The sequence below is a fragment of the Choloepus didactylus genome, chromosome 5, assembly GCF_015220235.1.
Source record: "Choloepus didactylus isolate mChoDid1 chromosome 5, mChoDid1.pri, whole genome shotgun sequence".
NCBI classification, from domain to species: domain Eukaryota; kingdom Metazoa; phylum Chordata; class Mammalia; order Pilosa; family Megalonychidae; genus Choloepus; species Choloepus didactylus.
The window spans coordinates 19855690-19868449 of record NC_051311.1 but is presented as its reverse complement, the minus strand read 5'-3'; the positions used below and the strand labels follow the sequence as shown (position 1 = coordinate 19868449).

Genomic DNA, 12760 nt, shown 5'->3' with positions numbered 1-12760 from the left:
AGTGAATACAACTTATGTTACGTGATAAGTGGATAAGATAGGGAAGAAAACAAAGATATTTGCTTTATGTATGTACACAAACATATTCACAAAAAAACAAGGAAGAAATTCTCATAACCATTACAGTCTTCATTTCTGCAACTGCTGACATGGACATAGTGCATATGTATAACTACTTTCTTCCATTACCTGTTCCATATTCCCTTTACTCTCAGCAAGCATGTCAACTGGTCATGGTTTTTTGCATGAGGGGTTACTCAAACCTTAATTCCTGAAGATTCTGTGTCATAGTAGTCCTGCCTGGATTGGGTTGTTGCATTTTGCTGTTGGATTTAATCACAGGGCATGGTGGGTACTAAGAAACACCCTAAGGAATCTCCTGTATTCCAGGAAAACTCTTCTCTACCTCCACTGTGTAACAGCAAGCCTATTTCCCCTTGATAATCAGAATCAATCTCCCCAGCCTGTACAGTAGTTCCTTTTTTTGTCTATTGGTTCAGAGGCATGAGGAATAGTAAAGTGGCCAGGTGGCAGTCTTAACTTCTAGTTCCAGAAAATCATTGTTGTATCTCCTGCCAGAAGCACTCCTCCTTTTGAACTAAGAACTGTAGACCAGAAGAGTTTAAGATTGCAGGTACTGGAAGCAAAACTTTATCTAATAGATACCTAGGGTTACTAGTAAGTGGTGCCATTCCCCTTTTTGCCCCTTGATTCCTGGACCCATGGAATCTGACTATGAGAGAAATAGCACCATAGGATGGATGCTAATTTAGAGCATATACAGCCTTCAGAAGAACATTGCTCCATCCCTGCAAGGTATTGCCACCAAGATGGTGCCTTAAAAAGCCTATTCCATGATTTTATCAATCCAGCTTCTTTAGGATGATGGGGAACATGTTAAGACCAGTGAATTCCATGAGCATGTGTCCATCTTGCACTACATTTGCTTTGAAATGGATTCCTTGATCAGAAGCAATGTTGTGTGGAAATCCGCAATGATGGATAAGGTATTCTGTAAGTCCATGGATGGTAGTTTTGGCAGAAGCTTTGCATGCAAGAAAAGCAAACCTATATCTGGAGTATTTGTCTACCCCAATAAGAAGGAAATGCTTCCTCTTCCATTATGGAAGTGGCTCAATGTAATTAATCTGCCACCAGATAGCAGGCTATTCACTGTGGGGAACGGTACTATATCAGGGACTGAATGTTGGCCTCTGCTTCTGGTAGATTGGGCACTCAGAAGTGGCTGTAGGTAGGTCAGCCTTGGTGAGTGGAAGTCCATGTTGCTGAGCCAGTGCATGATCTCCATCCCTACCACCATGGCCTCTTAGTTCATGAGCCCATTGGGCAATGACAGGAGTGGCTGGGGAAAGAGACGACCAGTATCCACATAACAGGGCATCTTATCCACTTGATTATTAAAATCAGAGTCACCCTCTGGTAAGCGTTCATATAAGACACAAATATCTTCATGTTTTTCACCAATTAAGAAAGATCTAGCCTCATACTTCTCCCACAGGCATCTTTGTCACCGATTTCCCAATCATGTTCCTTCCAAGTCCTGACTATCTACCCAAACCATTGGCCACAGCCCATGAATCAGTATGCAATTCACCTTTGGCCCTTTCTCCCCCCAAGCAAAATGTACAACCAGGTGCATTGCTTGAAGTTCTGCCCACTGGGAGGATTTCACTTCATCATTTTTCTTCATGGTATCCCAGAAAGAGGCTGTAATGCTGCAGTTGTCCACTTTGACATAAAAGAAACATCTATAAACCAGGCTTGAGTTTCTTCCTCAGTTAACTGATCATAGAACATTCTTCACAAGGTTACAGTTGTGGGCTGGGAAAGAGAAGGCAATATGGGAGCCATAGGCATTTGGGCCACATCCTTGTGTAACTTACTTGTGCCTTCAGAGGCTGCTTAAGCCTGATGTCATAAATACCACCTCCATTTGATAATGGAGGGCTGCTGTGTACAGCCATCTATCTGGTGTGGAGACTCAAACAACACCCAGTTCATGATAGGCAACTCAGGTCTTCTCCTAACTTAGTGGCCCAGAGTTAAGAATTTGATCTTTACTAAGGTATGTAGTAGAACAAAAACTGTTTCTCAAGAGTAGTTATCTGTGGAGGATGGCAGGGCTTTGCTCCAAACTCCTAAGGGTCTGCTCTGTGATTCTTCTATAGGGACCTCCCAAAGGTTCTATGCAGCATACCACTAACACTTCCAGCAATGTTGGATCTGCTGGATCATATGGCCCAAGTGGCAGAAGAGTTTGCACAGCAGCCTGGACCTGTTGCAGAACCTCCCTTTGTTCTAGCCCTCAATCAAAACTATTGGCTTTTGAAGCCACCCAGTAAATGAGCAGAGTAGCATATCCAAATGAGGAATATATTGCCTCCAAAATCCAGAGAGACCAACTAGGAATTGTGCCTCTTTTTGGTTGTAAGAGGGGCCAGATGAAACAGCTTATCTTTCACCTTAGAAGGGATATCTCAAATGCCCGACGTCACTAGACACCTACAAATATCACTAAGGTAGAAGGTCCTGAATTTTTGTTGGATTTATCTCCTACCCTCTGACACACAAATGCTTTACCAATAAGACTAGAGTAGTTGCTACTTTTTGCTCACTAGATCCAATCAGTGTAATGTCTTCAATACAGCAGCCGTGCCCACCTTTTCTTTGGTGATTAAATCTGCCACTTGGCTTCTGCCAACCTGGGATCCAATCATCCCCATTTTGTTTATCTTCCAAGTTCAGTAACAGCAGTTCCCAGTAATATCTGATCTACAGAGAGAAGTGACCATAGAGCTCTTCAGGGATGATTGAGTTAGTCTCACAAATTTATCTTCACAATCCTGGTGAAAGATATGTCCTCTGGACATTCCTGGGATGGGTGAACAGTCCTTATGTGATAAACCCACTCTATCCAAGCTCTCTAAACCTTTGGATCCCCTCATCAACATTATACCAGGGAATTTGTGGCATTTCAACTTCAGGTAGTGTAGACCACCTCTTTGTCCATGCTTCAGACAACCACCCAAACAAACTGTTAGAGCCCTTTGTAACCTCTTGAGCTACAACATTGAACCCAGAATCTTTGTTTAGTATACCCATGTTCTAGTTTGCTAACGCTGCCATTATGCAAAATACCAGAAATGGATTGGTTTTCATAAAGGGGGTTTATTTGGTTACAAAGCTACAGTCTGAAGGCCAGGAAAATGCCTAAATTAAGGCATCAATACAAGTATACCTTCACCAAAAGAAGGCTAATGGCATCCGTAAAACCTCTGTTAGCTGAGAAGACATGTGGCTGGCATACGCTGATCCCAGGCTGTGTTCCAGCTCCTCTCTCAGCTCCTTCACATTCTTCAAAATGTTGCTCTTGGGGCATTTTGTCCTCTCTTAGCTTCTCTGGACAGCATAAGTCTGCTTTCAATGGCCGTCTCCAAAATGTCCTCCATCAGTTGCTCTCCAAAATGTCACTCTCAGCTGCTCTGAGGTCCTTTATTTGTGAGCTCTTTTTTAGGACTCCAGTGATTAAATCAAGACCCACCTGAATGGGTGGGGTCCATGTCTCCATGGAAATAATTCAATCAAATGTTTCGCCCACAGTTGATTGAGTCGCATCTCCATGGAAACACTCAATCAAAGGATTCCAATCCAGTCAATACTAATAGTTCTGCCCCCACAAGATTGCATCAAAGAACATGATGTTTTGGAGGACATAATACACCCAAACCAGCACAACCCATATTAATAAATTCAGCCTGATAAATCTTTATGTTCCTTCCACCATTATCCCTCACCCTTAATATCCATCCCCACACATAGTCCTGATCTCTGTCTATATATATTGGAAAAAAATCATGCAGTTCTTTTAGAGTGTAGTGCACCATCTCATGGGTCACACTTTGTACCTCACCTCTAGGTGTCTGTTAGAACTTCAGTCTAATTATAGAAGAAAAGACAGCACACACACAGAAACTTTCATGTCCTTCATGCAGTTCTTGAGCTGGGAAATTGAAGCCTTGGGCTCATGTCTGTCATTATATTTTATAATTCCACAAATATATGTTAATGTATCAAATTTACTGGCACCCCCAGACTTGCCTCTTATAAGCATTTGAATAGCAGAATTCAATAGTGATATTTGGATATCTCTATTGCCAATTCATATCAGGAACTAGTACTGCCAGCTTGATCATTGGAAATAGAGTCATTAGTGCCTTTGAATCAAATTAGAGAGCCAGTTCCAAAAACCTCAGAACCAACACCAAATTCATCAATCTCATCCTTAAGATTCTGTTTCTTAAGAAGAATCTTAGTATTAAAATCTGTATCCCTCAGTGTCTTCCAGGGAGACAGAGCTGACATGTAATTATTATGAGAAAGATATGAGCTCAAGACTTCAAACCAAACTGCCTCACGTAACCATGGGGATTGGCAAATCCCAATTCCGTGGGGTGGACCGCAAATTAGGAACACACACGAAGATACTGATGAATTCCCCAGGATGAAGTAGAGATAGAAATTATTCTTTCTGAGTGCTGAAATTATCAGTTTTACCTTTAAGACCTTCAACTGATTAGATGAGACTTCTCTCATTGCTGAAGGCAATATCCTTTGTTGTTGTAGATGTAATTTTCCATAGGTGCAATCAACTGATTAGTGATTTAAATCCACAAAATACCTCACAGTAGCAATCAGACCACTGCTTGCTTGACCAACCAACTGGACACCGTAACTTAGCCAAATTGATACATGAAGTTAACGATAACAGCAGGAAAGGAGAGGACATTGCCATGTGAGAAGAAGCAGATTGCAAGTCAAGGAACCCCAAAGATTGCTGCAAGCCATCACCGTAAAACTACCCACCTCAGGAAGAAGCAAGCCTTCTGACCCCTGAAACTATGAGACAATGAATTACCATCGTTTAATCTGGACCATTGTGCAGTATTTGTCATAGCAGCCTGGCGAACTAAAACAAAGGGCATCTGATGAGAATGGGGCTTATATAAAAATGCATGACTTTATGTCTTATGAACTTGCTAGGATGAGTCAAAAATGCAGCTGATCAGTCACACAATTTTTGTGTGAGAGGAATTTGAGACAGGAATCAGAGAAAGCACCACTGTTCCTGCTCCTAAATAAGAAAACTCTCCCAAGGGTCCTCTTAAATATAAAGGATGAGATCCGTCCTCAACAGCATTCCAATAGCTTCAAGCCTTAATTTGAACTTCAGTAAAATTATTCTATGGGTGAATAAATGAAAACACCAGGTTAGGACTGCATCATCTAAGCCAGCAGTTCTCAACTGGGGATTATTTTGACCCTAAGTGACATTGGGCAATATCTGGAGATATTTTTGACTGTCACAACTGGGTAGGGGTTGCTAATGGCATGTGCTGGGAAGAGGCAGGGATTCTGCTAAATATTTTTGCAATTCACAGGACAACCCTGACAGCAAAGAACATCCAGCTCAAAATGTTAACAGTGCCAAGGTTAGAAACCCTGATCTAAACCCTTTCTTCCCCTTCTCCCTTTGCTATCTGCCTGCCAGCCAATATACTTACATCCTTCAAACAGCCTGACTGGATAGGAGTAAATGTAAGTCTATGTAAGAGTATGCCCGGGCACAGATGTCCATCATTTGGTGTCTGTGTCTGTTTTGAGAGTTGATTCTGGAAGGAGAAAATTTAATCTGCTTTATTTCATCATTTAGTCATGTCTATTTCTGCAAAAGAGATTAGCATTTGAAATAAGTTAGTTTTATTGTTAATTTTTGCAGTACTCAGAGAAATCATATAAATCCTATCACCCACTACCAATGTTGACTACAATATCTGGTCATGGCCCTGTCATTTTTTCCTCATTTCTTTGTTCTGAGTTCTGGAAGGTCTTTGACTCCTTCGTCAGTAATGAATATGTTCATATAGATTGATACGTTCATTCAAGGTAGTGAAAAGGAACATGTCATTGTTACAGAGAGGAAGATTTACAGTGGAAACTTTCATTTGTATTCCGTTATGAGGTCAGGTTCCTCCTTGTCAATGTAGTTCCCTATAATTTTGACAAACATCTTTTTTACAAATAGTAGTCACAAAGAGTTCCTGGATATTGTCTATGGACATGTTATGCATCCATTTGAAAACTGTCACTTAGCTCGTAAACCTATCCTCATCTGAGAGAAGAAAAATTATTCTAAAATTACAATGCCCTGTTCAGTTGGAAAGTAAGGCACAAAGCAGAGGCATTTAATTAACAAAGTCAATTTTCCTAAAAGAAGAAATTTAGCTCTGTCTTTAGTTTGACTTTGCAACAGGCAACCTCCTTGACCTTGCACGCCTGGCCTGCCCTGGGGATCATGCCTTGTCCAAGAAGCCTGCCGACAGTGCCAAGGGTACCTGCAGAGACAGTCTTTCTCTGTGCCCTGACCGAGAGCTGTCAGTCTCCAGTTCTGGGCTGCACCCATCCCCAGAGAGGCCCACTTTGCCTGCAGGCTTCCCTTTGGCATGCAAATTGTGGCAACATCAGAAAGAGGTAGAGCTGGAACCTACTGAGAGCTTTTCACTTGGGTTTTCTCCTCATGGAAGGAGAGGATCTATGGTGCTATTTTTATCTTAAGAAGCTACTGGGCTGAGAAATGAATGCAGGCAGGCAGATTTGGATTGCAACACATAATGATTTATTTTAATTTCTCCTCTTTATGGGAGTGGACAATAGCCTTTCTTAAAGCATTGTTGTATAGGACTGGCTGATTGTCCTAAAGCAGCCTTGTAGAAGACCAGGGTATCACTTCTCCCAAAATACCTCTACTCTGTGCCTGGAATGGGACATTTTACCAAATCATCAACCACTGTTCATTGGTGGCTTTTTTAAGTAGAATTATCCTGACCCGGTTCCTGCCTTCATTGAGACTTGAGTCTGGTTGAAAGGTCAGGACTAACACCCATGAAACAATTAGCAGGCAATGCAAAAAGCATGTAATAAAGTGCTCAACTGAAAAAGCAGAGCTTAAAAGCTATTAGGACAGAGAAGAATGAATAAAGAAAACATCGACCTTAATTTACAAACCTCACAATTCCTTAGAATTGTGGAACTGATTTTCATTCTTTTGAAACCAAGAGGTGGTGAGATTTTTTTTTTTTAATTTTTATTTTTAATCTAAATGATGACAAAAGCTTCAGGTGAAAAGGGAGAATAATTATGGATATTATCTAGGCTTGGCTTAATATCTCACTTTAGGCAGGGGTTACAAATTTCAACGCTTATAGGGACCAGGAATGTGATAGAAATTAGTGAAATAAGCTGGTAAAAAGCTATCGGGGGTGATGACCATTACAGTCACAATCTGGAAATTCCAGGCAAGTCCAAAGAAGGCAGCTGGGAATGCAAGACCAGTGTTTGGCACACTGTGTAATATTTCAAGACAATCTGAAAATTGATATTGTTTTATGCAAAATTCCCTAATTTGTAAATGTTAGCTAAAAAATTATTTTTAAATATAGTCTGGGCCAAGAAAAAACACGTGTACAGACTGAAAGAATGCAGTAATATTTAGAGCATAGGTTATTTCCAAAAACCAAATTCTACATGCATATTTGACTGTGTGATAATGGGGGTAGTAGGAAGGAGTAGGAAGGAAGCGGTAAGCAGGGACCAGATTTTACCAAAGTGTGCAAGCTATGGGAGGAAATGCACACCATATCTTAAAAGTGAGGAAGGATTTTCAACAGGAAAATGACATGATCAAACATGCATGGTCAAATTTCTTTCTGTCTGAGTCTAGTCTGAAGTTGGATAAAATAGGGGATCAGTTAGGAAGTTGGTACACTATTTAAGATAAATATTTAGGTATTATATCATGTATATATTAAGTATTATATAATATAGTAATTTATCTAATATGTAACTTCATATAACTATGCATACATAAAAATTTCCTTTAACAAGAGCATTATATGGTAGGAAGCTAAAGCATCTTTTGCCCCAGCAAATTAGCATCAGAAGTGGAAAAAATGGTTTCTTTTTAATAACTTTTTCTGACTACAGATGAATCCATATTCACTATAGAAAATTTAGAACAGTCAGAAAAGTATAATGAAAATAACTATAGCTACCAGAACACCACATCCATCATCACTAAGTGTTAAAGTCGGCATCTCTGAAAGGGTCTAAGATCAGGAACAGGGTGGAGAGCTGGAGGTGGCTGTGGCTCATAGATTGGCTTGTGGTTATCTGTGGGGAATATATTTAGGACCCTCTAGAAATAACTGGGTTGGTGCAGAGACATTTCAAGGGAGCTAACTTCCTATAATCAGCCTACAGTTTGGAGGCTAGTGCTGCAAACACTCAAATATAACAAAATGGTTAAACTACTCAAAGGTTGGCGAACCATGGCACCTGTGGATTCCAGAAAAAACCATGACTATTTCTGTGGGGTTTAGTACTTAAACCCTAGAATTAGTTGGTCGTTGGTTATGTACATTGTAGATCCTCGGTTAAGCACAGCCAGTGCCCAGACTGTCAGTGGTTAACTCATACTTCCTCTCATTTTCTTGAATCCTCATCAGAAAGGTTATTAGCCCGTGGCTGATTGTATTTTCCAAAAATGGCTAAAAATATCTCTCATCCCACATTCTCTTTTTACAATGTGACTTTGACACCTTTCCCATGAAGAGGCAAGGCCTGTGTTCCCTCCCCATGATACTGGGTGGAATTGTGCCTGGCAAAAGTGATGCAATGTGATTTCCAAGGCTAGGTCATCAAAGGATAGAGTCTCCATCTGGCTTCTCTTGGGACACTTGCTTTTGGAATTCAGCCACTATGTTGAGGAGGAGCCAAGCAGTCACATGGAGACACCATATGCAGGTGTTCTGGTCGACAGCCCAATCTGTGGCTCCAGGAGACAACTGATATCAACCACGGGACGAATGAGTGACTCTTCCCAGCTGAGCACTCAGACACTGGGAAACAGAGATGAGTTGTCCCCATGGCACCCTTTCTGAATTCCTGACCCACAGAATCCTTGAGCATAATGAAATGACGATTCCTTTATGCCACAAAACTCACTGAACTGTGGTGGTTTTTTACACAGCAATACATAACTGGAACATTATATGTGTATTTTAAATTCTTCAGCAATTACGTAAAACATGTTACTTCATTTTTGTTTAAATTTCACTTCTTTGTTAGTCTAACTCCTTCCTTATTTCCTTTCTTTTCCTTGCTTCCTTTTTTCCTTCCTTCCTTCCTTTCCATTTGTTTTGCTTTTGAGAATTACTTCATGACAAAGAAATACAATTTTGAAAGTATTATATTCTCCATCCTCAGTGACTCACCAAAGCTAGGCATGCTCTATTATTAATAATACCATCAGTAGAACTGTACATTACAAGAAGATGGATGATACATGTTACCCCAAATATTGATGGTTTCTGGAAATTTCCTGGCTGCCTACACTTCCTGAATCTACTCAGAGAAGCTAGGTTTGAAAGATGAGACTCCATGGCAGAGGGGGCCTTCTATATCACCAACTAGTTTCCCTTGCAGAAGTCTGGAAATAGATAAGACCACAGTTCTATTATCGTGATATGTGACCAGGCTTTCAGACCAGGTGTTCACTTTGCAGTTCATCTCATTATTACATTACATGCTGGTGCTACCTCAATTTTCCTCTCAAATAATCCAGAGAAAAATGACAAGGTGAGTGATATAGTGTCTGAGACTCATTTGTTTTTGAATGTAGGAATAAAACTAAAATTATGTATAAGTTTAGAGAGCTCCTTAATATAGCACCATGAACTTACCACCAACCTCAAAGGTATAAAAGAATATTGGGAGAGAGGTATGTGTGAAGCAAGGTGGCCATCCCTCACTCACCCAGATGAGATTTTGTATTTGGCGGTCTGACCCCGATGACAAAATATATGTATCTTCATCCGAGCATTCTTTATATATATATATTTATATATAATTAGGTAGGAAAGTAAATATTTATTTAAATTGCAGAAAGAAACCACCACAAGTTACAAATTTACAAAAGCTTACACACACATGAAATCTAGAAAAGAAGCAGGTTCTATTAATTATCTACTTGAAATAGTTTATAAGATTTTTTCCCTATTATTGACTTCCTATTGTTTTCCATAACATTTTCTATTGGGAATACAGGAAAATAATTCCATTTTCTTTCTAGTATAGTTGAGCAAAATGTGTTTCTTGTTTCTGATTGTTTAGAAATATTTATTTTAGCTTCATAAATTCTTAATGGTAATGTTGAAAAAAGTTTAGGATTATTATCAAATTTGGGAAAAATTCTATTAGGCTTTTTAAAAAAATGTTATGAGCTGTAAAGTTGGGAAGAATTTTCCACAGGCAAATTTCAGGCTACATACTTTTCAAACCTGTTTCTTCTGCCTACCATATGCGTTAGGGCTGCACACCATCAGATATTACTGGATTGGTAGTATTGAACTCTTACCTCTGTCCTTGAACTTTTGTGTCACAATGTCAAATGAGTTGGCAGAATGGGAAATAAAAATTACTTGAAGACATTTCTACATCAGGAGAGCTAATGGTAACTTAATTAGATACGACAATAGCTATGAATCATGCAAATATGTCCACTAATCCCAAAATTAAGGACGCCTTCAATTCAACTTCTCCTTAAACAAATCCCCAAAATTTCCAGCATCAGTTCAATGTAGCCTGATATAAGGGTACGTGTGATGGCAAGGAAAAATGCAATGAACTTTACCAATAGCAGGTAAAATATCTTATTTGGACGCAGGAAAAAAAAAACCCTCCTTTGTTCTAATTCGGACTCTACCATTCCTTAGCTGTATAACTAAGGCAAGTAAGTTAACCTCTCTGTGCTTTAGCTTACTATTACTGCCTACCTCATAAGTTGTTATGATAATTAAATGGTTTAATGAATACAATATGTTTAGCATTGTGTCTGGCATAGAGTAGTTCACACTATGTTTGCTGTTTTTGTTGTGCTAAATGTTGTATCTGATTGCCAGGGACATTAGTGTGGCCAGCAGATTTTCCTATAAAATGCTTTACATTTAACTGTGAATACAAAAACAAACTAGCAACTCAAAGGCCAAGTCTCAAAAAATAGATTTGCTGGATATACTTACTGGTTTGTATTACTTGGCTGAAAATATTTTGTTCTTGGTTCACAAGCCATATAAAGGAAGGTATTTAAAAAATTAAGGCAAGGAATTGGAAAGAGATGTAGAGATTGTTAACTCCTTAAATACCCCGTTCCTGTAATTGATTATTTGGGTTCATATATTTCACTTTATCCATCATTTGAAGGTACTGACAGGTCCACATGTAAAAGGGAAAGAGACTAATTGATTATGCATCATTAGGATAAAACTTGACCTAAATGTATCCAACACAGAGAAGTAAAACAAAATGTTGATGTGATTTTTGCCAAGGGTGATTCTCCTGGACCCTTGTGCTCAATATGCAATATTTAATTCCTCCCCAAATATTGTTATTTATAGACACATCAAAAATGATACTTTTAAACAGTAAGGGAAAATTCAAGAGATTTTGAAATTTCCACTTATGAAAAGGGATCTAAAGGTCAAGTTTAAATTTTTCTGTCATGACTAAAACAAGACCCCTAAAAGAAATTAAACTTCTTCTCCTTTTTTTTCTTCTTCTTCTTCTTTTTTCTTTTCTTTTCTTTTTCTTTCTTTTTTTTTTTTTTTTTTTTAAAGCTAGTACATCTTAACAGGGGACATGTAAAACATTGTTGAGAGGGAGCACAGAAGACAAGGAAAAATAAAAGGGGAATAATGATGAGAACTTTTACCAGGAAAATGACTCCTGTAATTTTTCAGAGACTATAGAAAAGAAAACTTAAAACTTCATTGCTTGCTAGACTTTGTGCCTAAAAACATTTTCCAATGGCATACAATTATTCAAGGGCCATTTGAATCACAGGGGTGGTTACTGAGCAGCCCTGCCTGTTTTCACATGTGCTTATACTTTGAACTTTCACTTGCCTATATTTATTCAACAGATGGCAAGGCTCATGACAGGATCAAAGAGCCTCCTGACAAGAGAGCAGCTCATTCTGAGCAGTGAACCTGTCAGGTAACCCTGTCCTCTGGTAAACAAACCGATGGGCTGGTGCTTCCCCAAGGGAGTGAACTACAAGAAGCCACAGAGGCGAAAAGCAACTGAACTCTGACTTGATGGAAAAGGTGTAAGAAGTTATGCCTAAGACCCCAAAACTCACAGTTAAAACTGTCCCCTAATCATCTGCATTTGTTTATTAAAGAATACTTTTATGTGGAATACAAATCAGTAAATTGTTAAGACTTGATCTTATTCCTTGATCTTTCTTGTAAATAAACTCGAACATTTCCAGAGACATTTTTATTTCCTTTTATTAAATCTCCTTTAGTAAAGAAACATGCTTAAGAGTTTTACAACCGCTAAAAACTCCCAAAATGATTAGAATTTTTTTGGATAACTGGATTTTTACTTTGGATATTCAGCCAAGTCACATTTCTATGAACTCAGATTAAATCGTCAATTGAATCTATTAAAACCAGTATGTTTAATTCACACAGGATGAAACCATTTCAAGTGTGCTCTCATTTAAGTATTGTGTTTTATCTCATTTAAGTATCTTTCCCCCTTTACATGATTAGAGCTATAATTATTAACTTCAGGACAGTGGTACAGTATTTAGTGTATATAATACATTTTTAAGAAAATA

At 38.8% G+C, this 12760-nt stretch overlaps 1 long non-coding RNA gene across 1 annotated transcript in view; it reads left to right on the top strand.

Moving 5' to 3' along the window:
• Positions 1-12400, top strand: part of LOC119533825 — a 106840-nt gene extending 94440 nt beyond the window's left edge. Inside the window, exon 4 of the long non-coding RNA XR_005216883.1 lies at positions 12056-12400. This is a non-coding gene — a long non-coding RNA (uncharacterized LOC119533825). The remainder of the gene's footprint in view (positions 1-12055) is intronic.
• Positions 12401-12760: the final 360 nt, after the last annotated feature.